A 21,543-nucleotide genomic window follows, 5' to 3' on the forward strand; every position below is an offset into this window, starting at 1 on the left:
GTCTGTCACTTGAGGTCTTTAAATCAAGATTTGAGGACTTCAGTAACTCAGCCAGAGGTTGGGGGTCTATTCCAGGAGTGGGTGAGGTTCTGTGGCCTGCGATGTGCAGGAGGGCAGACCAGATGATCATGATGGTCCCTACTAGCCTTAAAGTTAACGTGATCTCCAGAGGGAAGACAGAAGCAGCACCCAGCAAAGCTCCCCTCAGCTGCAAGGGGTGCTGCAGGAGGCGATGGTGACCTGCTGTACAGCCTGGATCCATTTAATTTGAAACACATTAATTTCACTGACGCTCTGCTTAGGACAAAAATATTTTAAAAAAACAAACAGAAAAACAAACCAACCCAAAAGGCTGCTTCATTCTGTGCTCATTAAAACCATTCCTGTTAGCAAAGCTCCTTCTAAAAAGAACTCTCTCCAATGAGCCTTGCAGCGTCTGTGAGTGTACCGAGACCGACAGGAGGACGCGCTGATCATTAGAACTTCGCTTGTCTTAATGAGGACTCGGAGAAGGGCTCAGCCCAGCACAGGGCTGGGCCCGGCCTGGAGAGCTGACAACTCTCTCGAGGAATTACGGGCCAGCAGCAGAAACAAAGTTACTCGTTGCTTTAATGGGTCCCGCCGCGGGCCATTAGAATGGCAACACTGCCGGGAAATGCCAGTCTCGGTGGCAGTCTCGTGGGGACTGATTAGAACAGAAACTCAGAGGCATTGATTAAAGTTAGACAAAGGAAGGGACAGGCCTGTTCCTATGCAGATAGCCCTGATGGGTAAAGCCAAAGAAATCAAGCCATTCATTCCCAGTGCCTGTGACAGGTGATCCCCCCCTTCGTAAATTCCATCAGACCCTCAGGTAGTAAGGGAATGTGAGGGGCTTGCTGGGGGGTGGGGGTTGCAGTGAAACAGACATGTAAACAAACCTCAGTTTCCCACGAGGTTAGCAAAGGCATCACCGCCCAGGGGCACTAAGCAAAAGGCAATTCTGGGTTTCTAGGCCTCAGTGACTGACAGGCATTGCTGTCCTGCCCGCAACCCCTACCTTTGCCGATGTCCTCGGTCCTCACCCACAGCCCCCTTCTCCCCCACCCCGTTCCATCTCTGGGCTCACACACACACAGCTGTGCTGCTGCCCCTCCATCCCGACCCGCAGCCCCCTGCGGTCCCAGCCCTGACTCCCTGACAGCTCTGCTGAGGGATCTCAGCCCTGACTGACAATACCCCTGTTGTGCCCATCCTAAAGCTGCCCATACATCACAGCAAGGAGCTGTCATTGCTGCCCTGCCCCAAACACACAGCGCTGACAGTTCCCATCTGTCCTGACCCTCTGCGATCCAAGTCCACCCCACACCAGAGCTCTGTCAATGCACCACAGTTGTGACCGGCAGCTCTCCTCCTGCACTGCTCCTGCCCTGTCTGCAGCACGCAGGCGAAGGAGCCTGGCCCAGGCCCTGCGTCCTCAGAGCTCTGGTATTTCTGTGGAGTTCTGAGCTCTGGCAGCCCCTGCCAGGCCAGGCCCAGGCCAGAACTGAGCTGTCTCCATGCATCACAAAGCAGCTTGCACTTCTCCCCCCTCACCCACCCACTCTCACAGAACAAGTGTCCTTCCTTCCGAGAGGGCGCAGAAGGGAAATACGCATCCTGCCCCACACCCGAGCGAGAGAAGAGGACAGCAGGGATGCATGCACCCGCACCCACACACTGAGCAGGTCTCATTCCCTCCAGCCGGGGACAACAACAAAACACACACACAAATACACAAAAAGAAAAGGAGGACTTGTGGCACCTTAGAGACTAACCAATTTATCTGAGCATAAGCTTTCGTGAGCTACAGCTCACTTCACAGTATGCATCCGATGAAGTGAGCTGTAGCTCACGAAAGCTTATGCTCAAATAAATTGGTTAGTCTCTAAGGTGCCACAAGTACTCCTTTTCTTTTTGCGAATACAGACTAACACGGCTGTTACTCTGAAACAAATACACAGGAGATCCCACAGCCTCCGGCAGGGGGAACACCCTCACACACATACTGTCCCAGATCCACAGGATCCATGCTGCGCCCCCAGCTTTGGAACAGTCCCTTGGCGGATCCCCTTCGATGGGCTAGACCCCCAAAGGGTCTCACTCTCCCTTCAGGGGAGGCCACGTGGCCTCACCACCTCCTGGACTGACCCTCTGGGGCTCCAGCCCCCCTGCTTCATCCCGTGAGCTCTGTCCAGCGGAGCCAGACTCCTGAGAGAGACGTGTCCACTGTGCAGGGACCCGGGCACCTCCCCCAGGATTTGCGGTAACATTCGGGCAGCATGTGCAAAACAGCTGGGTTTATTAGTCACGTAGACACAGCCTAGGAAGCTCTTAAGTTAGCAGAGAGAAATGAAGGTGAAAACGTCGTCCGTTCTGGTCAGCCCGGGGCCCCACCCAGCCGCAGTGAACCCCATGTCCAGGCTGTGTCTGTCGAACCTCTGCAGTCAGTTCCCAGGAGAGAGAGCGTCCGGAAGCCGCCTCTGACCCCCCAGCTCACCCCTTCCCAGTCCTCCGTTCTCCAGCTGGCAGGTGGGTGTCTTGGCTCAGCTTCCCTGCGAGAAGGGGGAAAATCCAGGCAGCGCTGGCATTGTCTCTCTGGCCCCCTTGTTCATCTGGGTCAGTTTCAACCAGTTCCTTAACGACTCTTCCTGCCACCCAGACAGGGAGCTGACAGGCACACTCCTCTGTCTTTTAGCCTTTCCTGAAAACACAGGGAGTCCTTTTCCCCGCACTGGGTAACCACGTGACATAGAGGGGAAACCAAGGCACATAGTAAGGTCATAAAAATATAACCAAAAATTCCACCTTCCTCACATATATACATACACACAGAGCAATATATCACCAAAAATGTTAAACTTCTGTTACAGTTCTGGGTCTTCATAGTGTGAATCAGAATTCACCTTCCGTGACTTAAGTGGGGTTAATGCATTGGGGCACCTGAGACCCTGATTTGTCTCCAGAGGTCAGTTTCTAACCTTGGTCTCACTGGTGTAAGTTTGGAGAAGAAGAAGAATTCATAAGAATAGTCTGGAGCACATGATGGGGATCCAGAGACCTTACCTTTAATATCGGAGGTGGCCCTGACTGTCTTTGCGACCTCAGCCAAATCACTTATGCAAAAGTTTTCAAACTCAGGTGCCTAAAGTTAGCCAGCAAAAATCCTTACTAATCAAAGTGGCCAGACTTGTAGGTATGTTGGGCACCTGCATTTCTCAGTGACCTGTCTGGGAGCCAGGGCTGCCCAGCAATCCTGAAAAACACACCCAGACCATAACAGAGACATTAAGGCTAAGATTTTCAAACTGCCGAAGGGATTTGGATGCCCAATTTCTCTTCATTTCTAGGGGAGTTAGGCATCTAACTCCTTTAAGCACTTGTGAAAATTCCACAAAGCACCTAAATACCTTTAAAAACCTGTCCCTCTGGATACTAGGATTAGATGCTTTTGAAAGTATGTCCCATCTCCTCTCTGTGCCTCAGTTTCGCCAAATGGGGCTGAGGTCTACGGTTGTGCCAGATGAGAGCTAAGTTTGGCACTCTGAAAGCAGCTTTATAGAAGCTAGATGTCCAAATCCCATTGAAATTCAGTCGGATTTAGGTGCCTAATTCCAGCCTAATTATTAATTTTAGGTCCCCCAATTTGAAAATGTTGGTCACAAATCAATCTTCCTAAAACTGTTCATTTGGGAAAAGCAGAGGTTGCAATTTTCATTGAGGAGCAGGATGCTTAATGCTAAACGATTCTTTTGAACAGCCACGGATCAGTTTCACTAGGAGACGTATAGGTTCCCAGCTGTTCCAAGGCCGGAAGGGACCCCCGTGATATAGTCTGTTCTGGGCATAGCACAGGCCAGAGACCCTCACCTACAGACCCCAGCGAGGCGGTGACAGCTGAGCGTGTGTTGGAGGCATTGGACTGGCCCCCGGAACTTCCAGCTCAGTTCCTGGCTTTGCCCCAGACTCCCTGTGTGGCACTGAGCGCGTCACGTAGGTTGATGTTTTCAAACTAAATATGATGGGAATTGTGTGCCCAAATCACCTTGTCAGGATTGGAAAATATCAACCTTAAACTCTGCCTCCAGCTGAGGATCTGGCCCACAATCAGCCGTCACTCCATTGGAGTCACTGGGCAGATCCCCAGGTGGTGTGACCCGGCCGTAGCTCCACTGGACTCATCTCCTCCCTGCGTGTGCTCAGACACGACAGTGCTCAGAGGCATTTACCTACCTAGACAGACAGTGAAGGCAAAACCTGTCCCAACTGAGATCAAAGGCCAACCTCCCATTGGCCCTGTGTCACCAGGATTGGGGCCTACGTGCGTTCCCTGCTGGTGACTTAATACAAAGGCAAATCTCAGTGGGTGCCTGGGGCGCTGCGATCCCATCCACAGTCGAAGCGCCCCAACCAGCCCTTGCTGATTAGGAGTTTGGACTGACAAATGGGAAGCATTTGGAAGTGAACTGGTAAAGAGAAAAGATGGAGAATACAGCAGATCTCCATGAAATTCTGGCTGCTTCATGCGGTCGCCAGAGGGCAGCAAAGGATAAGGAATGAGAGGGAAGCAGCATTATAGGGACTGGATGGAAGGGGATGACTCCCTGGTCTCTTCTGGCCTTGGAATCTATGGGACCATCTCATCTTCCCTCGTGTGTAACACAGGCCCTAGCACTGGTCGCATTCTGGGCTGTATTAACAGGAGGGTCGTGTGTAAGACGCAGGAGGTAACTGTCCTGCTCTACTCGGCCCTGGCGAGGCCGCAGTGGGGTACTGTGTCCGGTTCTTGGCACCACACTTAAGGAAAGATGTGGACACATTGGAGAGAGTCCAGAGGAGAGCAACAAAAGTGACCAGAGTTAGAAAACCTGACCTGTGAGGAAAGGTTAAAATACTGGGCATATTTTGCCTTGAGACCAGAAGACTGAGGGGGACCTGCCAACAGGCTTCCAATAAGCAAAGGGCTGTTCTGAAGGGGACGGTGATCCATTTTTCTCCATTGCCACTGAAGGGAGGAGAAGCAGCAATGGGCTTAATCTGCAGCAAGGGAGATTCAGATTGGATATTAGGAAAAACTCGCTCTCCCTCTCTCTCAGGGTAATCGAGCTCCGGAACAGGCTTCCAAGGGAGGTTGTGGAATCCCCGTCACTGAAGGTTTTTAAAACCAGGTTGGACAAACACCTGTCAGGGATGGTCTAGGTTTACTCTTGCTGACTCAAAGATTAAAGGATTTATTCCAAAAGGAGGTGTGAACTATACATTTGATAAGTGAAGTTTCTTGCTCAGAACTATTTCTGCTACAGTAACTGACCAAGATGTTACCCATCATGTATCTACCCCAGGTATTATACTGCACCCAGCACTGTCGTATCCGACTCCCAAGTATTTTTCGAGTTATCCTCATAGCACAACTGGAAGTGGGAATATCATCAGCATCCTCATCCCTATTTTTCAAAGGGGAAACTGAGGCACAAAGCAATGAAGAGACTTACCCAAGATGACGCTATGATTCAGTGACAGAGCTGAGAATCGAACTCAGCACCCATGTTCCCCAATCCAGGGCATCACTGGGATGCTCTCTGCAGGTCAGTCTTAGATATTGCACCCCATCAATATTTTGAGGACCACACTGTATTAAGTTTATGTATCATTGTGGGCCAGGAACTGTACATAACTCCATGGGAAAGGGCTATACCAGCTCCTCCAGGAACCAAAAATACCAGGGGAGGGGTGAGTAGAGCAAATCAACTAACCATCTATGTCTACACTGCACCCTACGCCCAGGTTCTGACTCATGTCTGAGCCCAAGGCCCCCTTCTGCGTGCACACAGATCAGTCTGACTCAGCACAGGAAGCACTCAGGGCCAGGGTCCTAGGATGCTGCTCGGGGGATGGGTCAGAGCCCGACTCCCACTGAGACTTGGGTCCAAGCCCTGTCACCGTTCAGTGTGGACGTGGGTCAAGCCGCAGACCCGAGTCAGAAGGTCTGCACAGTGCAGTATGAACATGTTAGCACAGCTAACCCAGACCCAGCATTGTAAACCCAGGCTTCCAATGCAGCGTGGACACTCAAGCACAGGCTTGGAAACACCGAGTCCACAAGCCTGGGTTTACAATGCAGTGTAGACACCCCACCGCAAACTGATCCGCTCCCCAGAAGTTCCACGCCCTCACGGGGGTTCGCACACATTGGGTTAAGCTGGCTTTTCCAGAAACCAGGAAACAAAGAAAGGACTTTTGCTCTGAAAGGATGAGCTTGAACTGACTCGGACCCATCGACGGACAGGACCTTCTGGGCTGGCGGAAGCGTTGGAAAGACTCTGACCTGCTGGGGCCCCATAAGACTGACGCGTGACTCCTGCTATGCTCAGCGTGTTTACATCGGTTTCTTGTCTTGGTTTCTCTGTGATGCTTTTACCACAGTAGAAGCCAGAAGTCCTGAGTCCCAGTCCCCACTACTCAACCCGCTAGGCCACATTTGCCTCCAGGAACCAAAACAGAACCCGGGAACGCCATGAGCCAGTCCCTGCCCTAGTCGCTAGCATGCCAAGCCCAAACAGAGCCAAGGAGAGGACCTAGGAGCCAGGACCAGACGGGAAGGGATGGGGCATTACAGGCTGGAGGGTTCATACATTAATGGGTGTGCTACAGTACGTGAGGCTGTCTTTGGTCACATACGTGTGAGTACAGACAGTCGTATGATTTTATTTTGTTATTCTGTGTGTGGATTTTCTATCTATCTATCTATCGGCTCAGGTATACAGACTGGCTCTGCTTCGAAGTCCACTAGAGTCAGCTGGAAGCTGGGATATCCAAATGCACCGAAGGGAGCTAGGCAATTAGCTTCTACCAACGGAGTTTATCTAAAGACCACTGGAAAGACTCACGCCGGCTGGAGTTTTCAATGGGAGCTGGTTCCCCAGCTCTCTCTGAAAGAGCCTTTCCTCTGACTTCAGGTGGTTTGGACCAGGATAGGAGGTTGGCATTTTCAAAGAGGACAAATCCCCTGGAACTGGGTGCCTCAACCACTTCTTCCAAAATCCCAGCCACAGGGTTTAATTTGCAAAAGCCTAGTAATATGGGCTAAAATACTGTGCCCATTGAAGTCAAAGACAAAACACCCTTTGATTTCAATGGGGCCAGGATGTCACCGCTGGTATTGAAGTTCCCCTATTCATAGCGGGAAGTGAGAATTAAGATCTCTGAATTCCGTCTGGCCTTTGGGGAAATCTCCGTCCCAGGGCAGCATTCCTTCAGGCCTTAAGGCAATTAATCCATTACCTGGTATCTTAATCCTTCCCTGGAGTCGCTGCACAATGTGGCTGTAAATTGAATTTGTTGAGTTGCCTTCTCAGACACGGAAAGGCTGAAATAGGGACACCTCCCAGCACAGAGTCATATGGTGAAAGCTGTTCAAAGGAGGTCAGTGCTGGCTAACATGAAGTGGGAAAACTGTTTGCTTCTTCCTTATGTTCCTGCAGTTTCTTGATAAAAATAGCACTTTCTTTCCAGGGAATTAACCAGCTGAGGTCTTTCATCGTTTGCTTGAGTCCCAGGATGTCCTGAGAAGGGCCCGGTGCTGTCCAGGATGGACACAGCGTGAGCATTAACCGTCGAGATGGACGGTCAGGTTTTGAAGCATTTCTTCCTGTGGTAGAGAATTCAGCAGCTGGTGAATGGGGACAGATTCACAACACGCAGCATGGGGCAAGCTTCCTCCATCTGCTGCCTGATTCCACCTTTCAGCCTTCACCGCGGAATTGCATTTGCCAACACAGCATTGTTCAGCTGGAAAATGACTGACCAGCTCTAGTCTGGACCTAGGCAGAGAGGAAATGAAGAATTAAGCCAATCACTGTGCTCGTGTTTGCATTCAGGATTGTCCAGCAAAGAGAAAACTGCCATTACGACAAAAGGAGGTCGTGTTTGGACAAGCAAAGATCCGGTTGGTCTGCCTGGCTGTCCAACAGTGGAACTCCGTGCAGATGGGACGAGGTTGACACTGGATGGCTCATGCAGGGCGAGGTCAGTGCAGCCACCTCTGGGGTGGGGGCCGGGGGCTGTTTACAGAGGGACCCCTCAGTCATTTGTAAAAAGCGAAGAAATGTGCAACATTGATGCAGGCGATCACGAGGACTCCCCCACAATGCGGAGAGGAGGCAGCGGCTGTGAGCAGCGTGGGGGTTATGCAACAGTGGGTCAGAGTGGGGTGGAGCCGGGGGGCAGCCATCGCTCCTCTTCAGCCAGCGGGAGGCAGATGCATCTGAATTGGTGGCAGTGGTGGGATCCCAGCTGGGGGTTTGCTCCGGGCTGGGCACAGGCTGGCCAGGTGGGTCTGCACCCAGTGGCCCCTGCTGGCCCTCGGGCTTCCAGTTGGACGCCCAGGGTAGTTTGGGGAGCGAGTGCGGGGATCCTGGAGGGGGCTCAGAGCCCGAAGATGGCAGGGCCATCGTTGCAGCCCAGCAGGGCGTTGGCAGCTTCCAGGCACTCGCTCAGCTGGGCCCCTGAAATGAGAGGGGGGTACTGGAGAGACACCAGCCTGGGGAACGAGGGGAGGGCCTGGGGGCAAAGGGAACAGAGCTCACAGCACGTGCGGGATTGGCGTGGGGGTTGGGAAGCTGGGAAGTAAAGGTGCTGGGGGGCGGGGCACGGAAATCCCAGAAGGGTGCTGGGATTGGGATGGGGAGAGGCTGGGGATGGGGGCTCTTGAGGGCTGGGCTGTGGGACCCTGGGGCACAGGAATCGCAGGAATGGGGGCCCTGGGACCCATAGGGCACAAGCTCTCAGGGCCCTGAAGGAGGCTGGGCTATGGGACATGGTGGGCAGGCTCATGGCTCTGGGCCGTGGGAACAGGGGCATGAGGATGGAGGTTCCAGGGGCCCAGGCTCAGGGGCCCCATGGGGCAGGGGCTTTAGGATCAAGTCCCTGGACCCTGTCCCTGCCCCCCACCCCACAGGCCCCCTCTCACCTGCTCAGTCTCGCACCCAGCCCACAGCCTTGGCCTCCAGCAGCTCGACTCGTCGGGCTGCCCCACGGCCCGGCCGTGCAGCCAGACCATGGCCAGCACTGTGGCCCAGATGCTGGGGGTCACGTCCTGTGGGGGGCAAGATAGAGACAGCCTGAGTCAGCGCCCAGCCTGGCCCCCTCCCCTGACTTCCATCCCTCACCCAGCCCTCCCCCTTTTCTACGGACCCCCCACTCCATCCCCCCACCCCGACTCGGAGGGTTCCTATAGCCCCCGCTCCAGCACCGTGGACCCTCTACCCAGATGCCCAGTGCCATGTCCAGGGAGTGGAGAGATGGCCTGAGACAGAGCCCAACCTGGGCGCCTCCACCTGGCCCTGGGCCCCCTCAATCCAATGCTCCGACCCCGTTAGGGGGTTCCCAGCCCCCCGATCTGGGCCCGTCTCGCCCACTGGGCTCCAGATTCAGGGGTCCTTTAATCCAGTCACCCACAGACTACCCCCCACCAATCTCATCTGGGAGCAGAGAACAGGCCCAACCCATGGCACCTGCCCCCGATCTCTCCCCTCTCCTCTGCACCCCCGCTCACCTCACTGGGTATCCTCACCCTGGCGTTGGTCCCGCTCACCCCCAGCACAGCAGCCAGCCGGGGGTCCAGGTTCCACCAGACGTTGGCATTTTGCAGAGACACCAGCCTCAGCAAGGGAGACTCCTCCGGTGCCCGCTCTGGGGAGAGACACAGGGAGATGGGGCTGGCACAGGTTGTGGGTACAGAACAGCGACATGGCCTGTCCAGGCTGGGGGACAGCCAACAACCTTAACTGTCACCCTCTGTGTGTCCTTATCTCTGTCTCTCCAGGGGTGTCATTAACCTGCTCCTCTGCACCCTTTACCCCACCACAAACATCCTTAACTCTGACCCTTCTTGCACCCATGGGATGACAATTAACTTTCAATCCGAGATGGGCACCCAACTCCCTGTGACTGTTCCTGCCCAGGCATTAATTCCACGACCCCACAGTGTTTCTCAATCACAGTCTGACCCCGGAACCATCCCCCACTACAACCTGCGATAAGGACCTATGTCTGGAGAGAGACACAAGAGTCTAAAGGGGTAGCGGGGGATGGGATGTTACAGAGTCTATATGATAGTATAGCCATGCATGGGCCAGGGTTACGGGGCAGAGTTAACGTTATCTGGGCTACAGTCACTTTGTATTTCCAGACTCTCCAAATGCAGGTTTTAAGGTAACCTTCACTTTAAAATTTCTGCCTTTCGTGGGTTTCTTCGTTTATAAACCAGAAGGTGCCAATAAAGACTTTTGCCCCTGAACTCGCCTGTACAAACCTCCAAGCTCAGACCCAGCTTCATAAGGTTTTTTTGCCTGGGAATTTCCCTCTGGGTTTATTTCACAGAAAACTGCTCAGAGACATTCCTGTTATGAAAAACTACTGATCTCACCCCCCCCCGCCGCTCCCCACACACATCCTTAGCTCACTGACACAAACCTTACACCCCAAATTCCACCTTCACAGAGTTTTTTGCCTGGGGGTTTCCTTATTTTTTTATTCATTTTCTTTCAACATAATTTGCTTCATGACACACACAAAAAAAAAAAAAAAAAAAAAAACAGCCAAGAATTCCCCCTCCCTCAGCGACACAAAGGTTTTTCACCCAGGAATTTCCTTCGTTTTCTATGTAGTGTTTAAAGACTTGCACAGCTCCATGACCTTCCGGGCACATGGGTCTCTAACCTGATGAAGCGTCACCCTGGCGTTGGCCCACCCCCGGAGTCCTGACTCCCAGCCCCCTTCACCGTTCTGGGGTGCTGTCTCCGGTGGGGCCCCCTGATTGCAGGACTGTCTGCCCTTGTGTTGGGCCCCCCCGGCTGAGCTTTGGGAGGCCACGGAACCAGGACAGGCGCTTGCGAGGGAGGAGATGGCCGGCGCTGGACTTTGGGAGCTGCAGGCACGCGGGGCAGAGGTACTCACGTGCCGCAGCCAAGTCACGGGACAAGCGCCCGAAGACGCTGCGCTGGTTCGGTTCGTCCAGGCGCACTCCGCTCGCCGGCCGCTCGCAGATGGGGTCTCTCGAGACGCAGTCTATCATCTACGTATAGTCCATGATGAAATCGAAATTTAGCGAGTAGATGGACATGCAAACAGACCCAGAGAAGCAAAGGGAGGGAAGAGAATTCCGCCCCCCCCAGACACTTAGAGCCAACGCACCGCTGGGACCCGTCCTCCATACCCCCCAGCCCCTTTCCCCGAGCTGGGACCCCCCCACACCCAGCCCCATCCTCCTCTCCCCACAGCTCCATCATAGACAGGATCTCCCAGCTCCTGCCCCTTCCCCCCTGGCTGTGACCCCCAGATCCAGTCCCCACAGCCCTATTCTTCTCCCACCAGCCAGGACCCCTCCTCCAGCCCCAGGGGATGCAGGGGTGGGTGCTGCACTCCATGGTTGAGGGCAGGATGCCAGGGGGTGAGAGGCCCCTACTAGCCAGGTCTGCTCATGACAGCAATGTGCCCGCCCCTTCTGTCCCTGCATCTGTCCGGGTCGGTCTGTCTGTCTGACTGGGTCTGTTTCTCTCTCTGCGTCTCTCCGTCCTGTCCCCGTCTGGGTCTGTCGGCTGATTCTCGGTCTCTATCCCTGTCTGACTCTGGGTCTCTGCATGCCTGTCTGCCTCTGTCCGGCACAGGTCCCACTCTTCCGGCTTGCGGGGGGGCGGGGGGCGGGGAAGACACACCCCCGTGGGCTACTCCCTATCTCACCCTGCCAGCCCTGGGGTCCGCGTTGCCCTGGAGCAGGGAGGGGACAGCACAGACCCCGGGAGTCAGGGGGGCAGGGAGAGGGGCAAAGGGACATTACCCCATAAACATGACGCCCCCTGCATGCCCCTTCTGGGTTCCCCCCGTGCTGGGATCCCTCCCTGAATTGCCCCCCTCCCTGGCGCCTGGTTCCCCCCACCTCCCCGTACCGCCCCCAGTGCCAGGTTCCCCCTCCCACCCGAGTTCCCCTCACACGCTGGGTCCCCCCATCTTACACTGGGATCCCCCCGTGCTGGGATCCCTGTCTGAATTCCCTCCACCTCCCCCAGTACCAGCTTCCCCCTCCCACCCGAGTTCCCCCCACATGCTGGGTCCCCCCCTGGCGCCAGGAGCCCCAGCCCCTTCGGGGGTTACCTGCCAGCGGGACATCCCGTCTCACCAGCAGCCCCTGCACCAGCTGCCCCCGCTCCATGTCCACCCCCATGTAGGCCGTGAGGGAGCAGACGACCCCCGAGCTCAGGCTGGCCTCCAGTACCCGGCGCCCGTCCCCCTCCAACCCCGTGCCCACGGCCCCCTCCAGCTCCAGCAGCAGCGACTTGGCGGCCAGCCGGTGAACGGGCAGCCTGTGCCAGGGAGAGAGATTCACGGGGTCAGCCCTGGACACCTGGGTTCCAGCCGCTACGGAGAGGGGAGCAGGGTCTAACGGGATGGGGGTGGGTGGGTGCCAGGACTCCTGGGTTCTATCCTGGCCCCGGGAAGGGAGTGCGGTCTAGTGGTCACAGAAGGGGGCTGGTCCCATCCTGTCTCTGTTCTGCTGGGGTGAGGACGTGGGGGGTCAGGACCCAGCTGCCTGGGGTGGGGGATGGGAGCCAGGGGAGCATTGCTGTCACCTGTCTCCATCCTGTGGCTGCAGGGAGAACTGCAGCGTCTCCTTGTAGGTCTGGTCCTGGATGCGGTACTGCAGGGTGATGCCCCCCATGGGAATGTCTCGGGGCTGCGGGGAAAGAAAGGTGGTCAGAGGTGGAATGCAAGGCAGCAGAAGATGCCCTGGGACCCCTCAGACCCAGCTTACAGAATAAAGGGGTCAAATACACCCAATTAACACCAGTTGGGGGGCTGGCTTCCTAAGCCCAATGGCCATCATTAGGGTCCAGAGATAACAATCCCCATTCAGCTCAATGGGGCTGGGGTAGCACAGAGACTTCCAGCCCAGTGGCCATCATCAGAGGTCAGAGTTATCGATCCCCACTGAGGTTTCATCTACACGACATACTTTGGTAGAACTACATCGCTCAGGGGCATGAAAAATCCACACCCATGAGCGGCGTAGTTACACCGACCGTAGCCCCCCGTGCAGACAGTGCTACGTTGGCAGGAGATGAACATTTGTAGTGTAGACCGGCCCTGAGATCAATGCAGCCAGGCTAGTACAGAGACCTGCAGCCCAATGGCCATCGTGAGGGGTCAGAGTTAACAATCCCAACTGAAATCAATGGGGCTTGGGTAGCACAGAGACCCCTGACCCAATGGCCATCATTAGGGGTCAGAGTGAACTCTCCCCATTCAGAACAATGGGGCTGGGGTAGCACAGGGAGCTCCAGCCAATAGCCATCGTTAGGGGTCAGAGTTATCACCCAGGAGGGGACTGTGGGGCTCCTGGCTCAGTCACTGACCACATGCCCTGGGGGCACCCCAGTTCGGGGGACCTCGCTCTCTCACCTGGGGCTGATCGCGGAGCTGGGCGTAGACGAGGCACCGCTGCCCAGCAAAGATCACCTCGGGGTCCCAATGCAGCAGCTCCGCCTGCATCTCAGGGGGCAGATCCTAGCTCAGTGAGATCCCAGTCACCGCTGGCTGCATGGCCCACTTCAGAGACTGCAGCACCTGGCGCGGGACCGGCACACACAGGTTGGGCCAGGACGCCTGGGTCTTATCCCCAGTTCTGGAGGGGAGTGGGGTCTAGTAGGCTCGAATGGGGGAGCTGGGAGCCAGGATTGCTGGGTTCTCACCTTTGGCTGTGTGCAATCCTGGCTGGTGATGAACTCGGCGCTGCCCCCCACTGCTCGGGCGAAGCCTTTGATCAGAGCCGTGGAGGCCCTGTCCCTGATGCCGAAGGAGAAGCACCTGCTGGGGGGCAGAGACTGGAGGGGGAGGGGCAGAGCTGGTGGGACCCAACCAGTGCTCTGGGGGGGGCAGGGCAGTTGGAGAGGGGCCAGTAGGGCTGGCTGGACTGGGGGGCTCCCCATGCTGGCGGGGCTGGGGGGCAGGGTGAGGCAAAGGGTTGGGCAGATGCTGGGCACTATGGTGGTGGGGATCCACATGATGGCAATGCTAATGGGGTTAGGCACCCCCAGTTACTTGTGGGTTCCCCGGTGATGCTGCACCTCTGCGATGATGTCCTGGGTGTTCTCTGCCTCCTCGTCCGTAAACACGAACAGCTGAGCGGGGGAGAGACTCTGTCAGAGCCGGGGACCCCAACCGCCCCAGAGACACCCCCTCCCTGTTGGGAATGGGACCAGCCCCCTGGAGAGTCTGCCCCACTGACCCTCCCAGAGACCCCCAGCCCCATCCCTCCCTTCCCAGAGATCTCCCTTGAGGGGCTGACAGACGGGGACTGCTGACCTCCCCTATCTCTGTGACCCCCAACCCCTAGGCATGACCCCAACCCATCACCTGTTCACCGGCCCCTGGAGACAAGAACCCACCGACTGCTGTGGGCACTTTTCCATGAACTCCCTCCTGACCCCCCCACCAGTGACCTCCCTGCTCCTCCCGGCTGCAGGGCACCCCCCAGAGCTGGGCACAACACAAAGCGCTGCCCCTCCCAGCTCTATACAGAGGTACCCGCCCCCGGCAGTTGCTACCTGCCACGTCCTGCTCACACCCCCAGGGGCACCGGCCCCCCATCTGGCCCAGAGCCCCAGTCCCACTCCGAGCAACCTCTTGGCCCCGCTCGGCTGCCCCACAGGGCTCCCAGCCCCTCTCCGATCCCCTCTCCCAGGGTCTCCCCCTTGAACAGCCTCCGAGGGGAGCGGGGCGGGGGAGAGGGAGGGCTGGCAAGGAGGCGCCTGTAATGGCGTATGGCCCACAGCAACAGCTGGGAGCAAACACCCCATGGGCGGCAGCGGGGCACTGGGAGGGGGGGGGGGGGGGGGCTCAGAGTTACTGCAGAGAATCCTTCCCAGGGGGCTGGCTGCGGGGGTCTCGCCCCCATCCTCTGGGCAAGCTGACCCCCACGGGTGGGGTGGGGAAAGGATTTTCCCCTGGCTCAGACTGGTAGAGACCCGAGGGGGTTGGTCTCCCTCAGCAGCCTGGGGCACTCACTGCTTTGAACCGGAGCAACTTGGGGGAGTCGCTGTGACCTGACGCCTGTAACTCAGGGTTTGGGGGTGCCGGTGACTCAGCCTGAGGGGTGGGGCTGTCCCCGGGGGGAGCGAGGAGCTGAGCAGTGTCACGGGGGGGGGGGTAAGGCGGGCGAGGAGCTGGGGCCTGATGAGATGATCATGATGTTCCCTTCGGTCCTGAAAGTCTGTGAGTCTGTCCCCGCAGGCCCGCATCCCTCTCTGAGACCCCCCACATCACCCCTCGGCGCCACAATCACCCTCCAGGCCCGCCCCAGGATGCCCCTCCGGCTGGCCCCGGCACCCCGGTACCTGGCGTGGGTGCCCGTCCCGGCAGGGGCTGCGGTAAACGGCTCGTAGCGGCTCCAAGATCTTGGTGCCCCCAGGTTAGCCTGGAGCAGCTGGAGGCGCTTCAGGGACTTGGCCTTGGTCTGCTGGGTATTCTCCACGCTCTGCCTGCGGGGGGCACCGACAGGTCTGGGGCTGGGACAGCCAGAGCCAGGGACACCCTGCCCCCAGCCAGCCCTGCCCCCTCACCCACCGACACCCCTGTCCCCCAACCAGCCCTGCCCCCTCACCCACCGACACGCCTGTCCCCCAACCAGGCCTGCCCCCCACCCACAGACACACCCTGCCCCCAACAAACAGACATGCCCTGCCCCCTAACCAGCCCTGTCTCCAACCCACGGACACCTCCTGCCCCGAACAAACAGAAATGCCCTGACTCCCAACCCACCGACACCCACTGCCCCCTAACCAGCCCTGCTCCCTAACCAGCCCTGTCCCCAACCCACCGACACACCCTGCTCCATAACCAGCCCTGCCCCCTAACCAAGAGACACCCTCTGTCTGCTAACCAGCCTTGCCCCCTAACCCAGCCAGCCCCCTCCCTGCCCTTCGGACTCACGGGTAGAAGGACTCAAACTCAGACCCAAAGCCATAGATGTTGAAATAACAGCCCAGGGGAAAACTCTTCAATAGGAGGACCAGGGTCTCCTGGGGACAGACATACGGATGGAGAGTCAGCCCTACGGGCCCAGCCAGCCTGGGTTGCTCCCCCGGCACGGCCCCACGGGCCCATCTAGCGCAGCCTCCCACCTGGCCGTCCCTTAGTGCTGTTGATGCGCTGGCGGGACAGGTCTCTGCGTCCATGGGGCAGGCCGTGCTGCCGGAGCGGCCCAGCAGGAGGATGAACCCCCCGGCTGGCTCTGGGCTGGCACTACCTGGGGCACTCTGGGCAGCAGGGTCATCACCACGGTCGGGTCGCCCATTAGGGAGCCTGCGGGGAGATGGGGGCCAGCCCCTAAATGGGGTGGGCGTGGGGTCGAGCCCCTGTGAGCCGCCCCCTCAGAGCCCCATGACTGCCCCCAGAGACCCACTCCCACTGCTCTGTCCCTCCCCCCACCCCCTCTCTCCTTAGATCCCCTCACCCCCAATACCCAGCCCCCCAGTGCCTGCTCTCCCATCCCCAGTTCTCCCCCATGACCCGCAAACCTGCAGTGCTCCCCAGTGCCCGCCTGCTCCCAGACACCCCGCCCTGTCAAGGCCAGCTCCGCCAAGACCCCCCCCGCTCCTGTCCCCTGACCCTCGCTTGCCCCCAGATTCCCCCAGCACCCACCTACAGCAGTCCTAGGACCCCCCTTTCCCCCATCATCCCCCTCATTGCCCCGTGCCCCCCCCCGATCCCATGTCACTGCTCAGCACCTACCTCACCCTCCCCAGATCCCCACCCCATGGATCCCCCTCTGCGCCCCCGCACAGGGGTAGTAGTGTTCAGGATCCCCTCCCGCACCTGGCTCGGCTCCGGGCAGCCCGGCCTCCAGCACCGCGCTGGGTTTGGGTGGCTCCGTGTAATACACCAGCAGCTCCAAGTCCCGGTCCCACGGGGGGGCCTGGGCCAGTGACACCTGGGGGGCGACAGACACACAGTCACCTCCACACAGTTCCTGGGGTGGGGCAGGGTCCCGCTGGCTCTCGCGCCCGGCTCGGCACCCCCCAATGGAGACAGGGTGCGGGGCAGACCCTGGGAACGCTGGCTGCCCCCCCCACCCCCCCGGTTAGGTGGAGAGAAGAGAAGGAATAACAATCCCAAAGGCCAATGCGGGAACTTGGATTTTCCTGGTGAAAAATTGCAAAAATTTGACATTTTGGGGGGGGCTAAATCTTTCCAATTTGGGGGTGGCATTTTCCTGGTCCCCCCACCTCCATTTACTTCCACTGAGAAACAAGGCGAGGGAAAATCCCAGACACTAAAAACTTACAGAGCCCAGCGACTGCCCGGGATTGCATCCCCAAACTGGCAGATTTCAGCCTGTCCAGATTTTCTCCAGAGAAATTGGGAAATTCCCCAAATCCGTTGGAGTCGCTCAATTCCCCCACCCCCATAATCACCCAAAGAGTCTGGCCCACGCTCCCCCTTTCGGGACCCACCCCCTGCCCTACACCACATCTCTCACCCCCTGGGACCTTCCCCCCCAGCCCACAGCCCCGTTCCCTGGAACCCACTCCTCACCCCAGAACCCTCCCCCCTGACCCACCCCCAGCACCCTCCTCCCAGTGGGGATGGCCGGGACCCAGGTGTCCGGGTGAGCCCTTACCTGGGCAGTGGTTAGATCCCTGGCTGTATAGCTCAGGGGGGTGAGGGGGCAGCTGGAGAGCAGTGGATGCTGTGGGGCGACTGCAGCATGGCGCTTAGGCTCAGGGTGTAGGGCAGCTCCCCGTGGAGGACCCACGGGACCTCCTGGGTGATGTTCTCCCCATCCCACCCTGCAGAGAGAGACCCGGGGTGAGGGCCAGGGGGCTGGGAGAGTGGGGGGGAGGATGGGGGGTATGAAGTATTCGGGGGGTATTGGGCTGGGATATCAGGGGATTTCAGGATGGCTGGGGTGGGTCACATACCCTGGGGGGGTCACTTACCGCAGCGAACACAGTGGTGGCCTATTGGGCATTATGGGGGCTATGTGGGTCTTTCACTGTGGGGTAACGTAGAAGGGGCTATGGAGATTTCAGGGGGTTACAGACTGCGGGATCACTCACCATGGGGTGTGTAGCTGGGGTTCTGGGGGCTATGTGGTACAGGGAGCTATGCGGGATCTAGGGCACCTATAGGCCTGGTCTCAACATGAGGCATGTCAAAGGGGTGCAGCATGGCTGGAAGCACACAGCTGGAGTACAGGGGAGTATGGGGGGACCTGTGGGTCTCACCATGGGGCGTGTGGGGGGGCTGTGGGTCTCACAGTGATGGGGGTAGGGGATCTGTGGGTCTCACTGGAGGGCGTGTAGCGAGGCTGCAGGGGGATCTGTGGGTCTCACCGTGGGGCGTGTAGCGAGGGTGTAGCACGGTTGGCAGCACGTAGCGGGCGGCCCCATCATGCTCCAGCAGCAGCTCGTAGGTGTAGCTCAGGGTCAGCATCGCCTCCTCCCCGGGGGGTAAATTCCCCAGAGAGCAGCTGAACACGTTTCCCCCGGCCTCCTCCTGCTGCAGCAGAAACGAGCTCTGCCCCCCGGCCAGCGCATCGCCATACAGCTCCTGTGCCTGCCAGGAAAGATGGGGTCACCCTGAGATCCCCTTGACATCCCCCTGCCAGCATGTTCCCATACAGCTCCTATGCCTGCTGGAGAGACAGGGTCACCTCGAGATCCCTCTGCCCCCCAAAATCCCCCTGCCCCCGATATTCCCCTGCCCCTCGGCCAGCACTTCCCTGTTCACCTCCTGGAGAGACGGGGTCATCCCGACATCCCCCTGTCCCCCAAGATCCCCTGCCCTCCCGACGAGCACATCCCTGGACAGCTCATGCACCTGCCGGGAGAGATGGGGTCACCCCGAGATCCCCCCAGCCCGGCCCCCTCCTCTCTTCCCCCCGGGACCCCTGCCCCCCAGCACCTGTCTCTTTTCCTGGAGATGGGCCTGGATGCAGGCCCCCCGCAGCCAGGCCTGGAAGGCATCGACAGCCGCCTCAGCGTCCACGGGGCATTTGAACACGGCCTCCACGGGCCCCAGCTCCTCGTTCCTGTGGAGCAGCTGGCAGTCCTCTTCCGCCACAAAGCCTCGGATCAACACCGACACCAAGATGCGGTGCAGGGGCACTGGGGGCAGGGGGATATCAGCCACAGACCCCCCCATGGGCATGGGGGGGAGGAGCCGTGTCAGCCATGGGGCCACCCTCCCTCTCATGGCACCATCCCCCGCAGCCCTGACTCACCCGGCTCCTTGGAGCTGGTCAGGAGGCCGCAGCTCATCACCTCGGCTCTGGGGTCGGGGATCTGTGTGAGGGGAAGGTCGGGGGGTGAGATACAGGGTTCCCATGGAAACTGATGGGCACAGGGTGCCCTGACACCCCCCCCACACACACACACTTAGCGATGGCTCCGAGACCCCAGCCCCACCCCTCTGCTCAGCCAGGTCCTGTGGCAGGGAGTCCCACAGGCCCAAGCTCCCGAGATCAGAGTCACGGCTCTGCCCCAACTGCACCAGCCCCTGGCAGGGAGGGGCAGGCAGGGACTGGGGTACAGCTGGGAGTTGGGGGATGGAGAGAGAAACACAGGGAGGTATATGGGGATGGATGGACAGATGGAAGGAAGGAGAGGTGCAGGGGTCAGACGGACAGACAGAATGAAGGGAGATGAGGGACTCGTGCGTTAGAACGAGGGGGCTGGGAGCCAGGACTGCTGGGTTCTATCCCCAGCCCCTGGGGGGCCCCTGGAGCAGTGACAGGGGGTGCAGGGGACCTGGGTCGGTCACTGGGGGGGTGTTAACCCAGCTAGGCCCTTCTCCCCGCTGTTGCCCTGCGGAGAAGCAGAGGTTTGTGGAGCAGGCTCTGGATCCTGGCTGTTCTTGGCAGGGACACGGCCCTGCTATTTACTCAGCTTTCACCCCAGGCTGGAGCAGCTGCCATAGACCCCCCCACCCCAACGGGGGTGAAATCCGGCCGTTCTTGCTCCATGCCGCAGAGCAGTTCGGCCTGGGCCTTGGATTTGCTGCCTTACGATGGGGTAAGAGGACGGCAGCCGGTTGATTTCTCCCGCAGCAGAAATCTGGCTCTGAGGCGTGCAGGGAGCCTCCGCGGAGGAGCGGGGAGCTGAGGGTGGGATGGGGGCGAGGAACGCCAGAGCTGCCGTGACTGAGAGGGGCTCCCAACCCCACTCTCCGAGCCTCGTTTCTGCTGGCCACCACTCCAGCCCCCTGGAGAATTCCCAGCTGGAAGGTGGGACGGGGATACTGGGATCACCTGGGCTAATCTGCACACCGGGGAGGGCCCGGAACGAACTGTGGGGGGAACGTAGGCAGATTCGTAGACAAACCTCCCGTCCGGCTTCACACATGGCCCAGGATGGAGAATCCACCCAAGCCCCCGGGGAGTTGGGCCAGCCGCTAATTCCCCCCCCTCCCCGCCAGACAGGTGAGCCTCCCTCCTCGCCTGAATTCATCTGCCTGCAACTCCCAGCCACAGGACAGGCCACGTCCCTCCCGCAGGTATTTACCGCCTCTCTGGGCTGCGCTCCCTAGGCTGGGAAAGGGCTGAGGCCAGGGCAGGGCTCCAGCGGGGCGCGGGGCGGGTCGGTTGGTCCAGGCACTGAACTCTGATGCCTAATTCCCCGCCCGGAGAAAGGGAGTCGGCGTGAAACTTCGGCCGATTCACAGGCGGCGGCTCCTGCTGCAGCCGCTGCTTCTTGGGGTGCGAGGGAGCCGCAGGGCGGGGTGGGCGGGGGTGGGGAGCTCCGACCCCTCATGGGACCCAGCGGACCCCAGGAGCCTGTGGGGAGCAGGTCAGGGCCGGTGCCCCCCGGTGCAAAAGGGGAGGGCTGAGATTTGTGTCGTCACACCGGCCGGGCGCCACGGGGATGGCCCCTGGGAAACCCACGCAGGGAGAAGCGCGGGAAGGGGGGGGTGGATGGGGGGGGACGGAGCAGAAACGCTTCGGGGTCACCTCCCTCCAAACACCCCCAAACCCGCCCGGCACGCAGGGCCCCGCAGCCAGGGCGGGGAGACTCTGCAGGGGCGAAGCCCTGAGTCGGGGGATGGGCCCAGACCAGGGGGTGGGGGGCCCTGGACACGGAGGGGAAGGGGGGCTGGGGCCAGGCCCCCCAGGGGAGGGGGCTCGACTGGGGCCCGATCCGCACCCCCGGTACCTTCTCGCTCGGTCTCTGAGCAGCGAAGCCCTGAGCCAGGCTGGGAGGGAGAGTGTCCCCGCGAGCCCCGCCCCCCGCCAGGGAGCGTCTGCAAACGCTTCACCCCCCAGCCAAGGAGCGCCTGCCAGCTCCCCGTCCCCAGCTTCTATAAACCAGGGACCATCTGCACAGTTGGCCGCCCCGCCCTCCGACCCGGAAGCCAGGGACTGTCTGCAAACTCTTCGCTCCACACATCCTGCCATGTCCCCCCATTGAACTGGGGCTGGGGAGGGGGGGTCTCCAAACTGCCCCTTGCTCCTTCCTGCCCCTTTATGGCACA

The 21,543-nt window shown here is 59.1% G+C and overlaps 1 pseudogene across 1 annotated transcript; it reads right to left on the bottom strand.

Annotated features, from left to right (window-relative positions):
• Positions 1-2,303: 2,303 nt before the first annotated feature.
• On the bottom strand, positions 2,304-21,282 carry LOC311530646 (von Willebrand factor A domain-containing protein 5A-like; annotated as a pseudogene). The gene is made up of 17 exons (XR_014714575.1): positions 21,225-21,282; positions 18,979-19,358; positions 18,408-18,630; positions 17,693-17,861; positions 16,888-17,002; positions 16,194-16,374; positions 16,003-16,091; positions 15,408-15,551; positions 14,113-14,192; positions 13,764-13,878; positions 13,474-13,638; positions 12,645-12,748; positions 12,209-12,377; positions 10,975-11,092; positions 9,572-9,708; positions 8,987-9,112; positions 2,304-8,522 (listed from the first exon to the last, which is right to left on the bottom strand). The product of XR_014714575.1 is annotated as a von Willebrand factor A domain-containing protein 5A-like (transcript).
• Positions 21,283-21,543: the final 261 nt, after the last annotated feature.

The sequence above is a fragment of the Lepidochelys olivacea genome (genome assembly GCF_965140295.1).
Source record: "Lepidochelys olivacea isolate rLepOli2 genome assembly, chromosome: 14".
Classification (NCBI taxonomy): domain Eukaryota; kingdom Metazoa; phylum Chordata; order Testudines; family Cheloniidae; genus Lepidochelys; species Lepidochelys olivacea.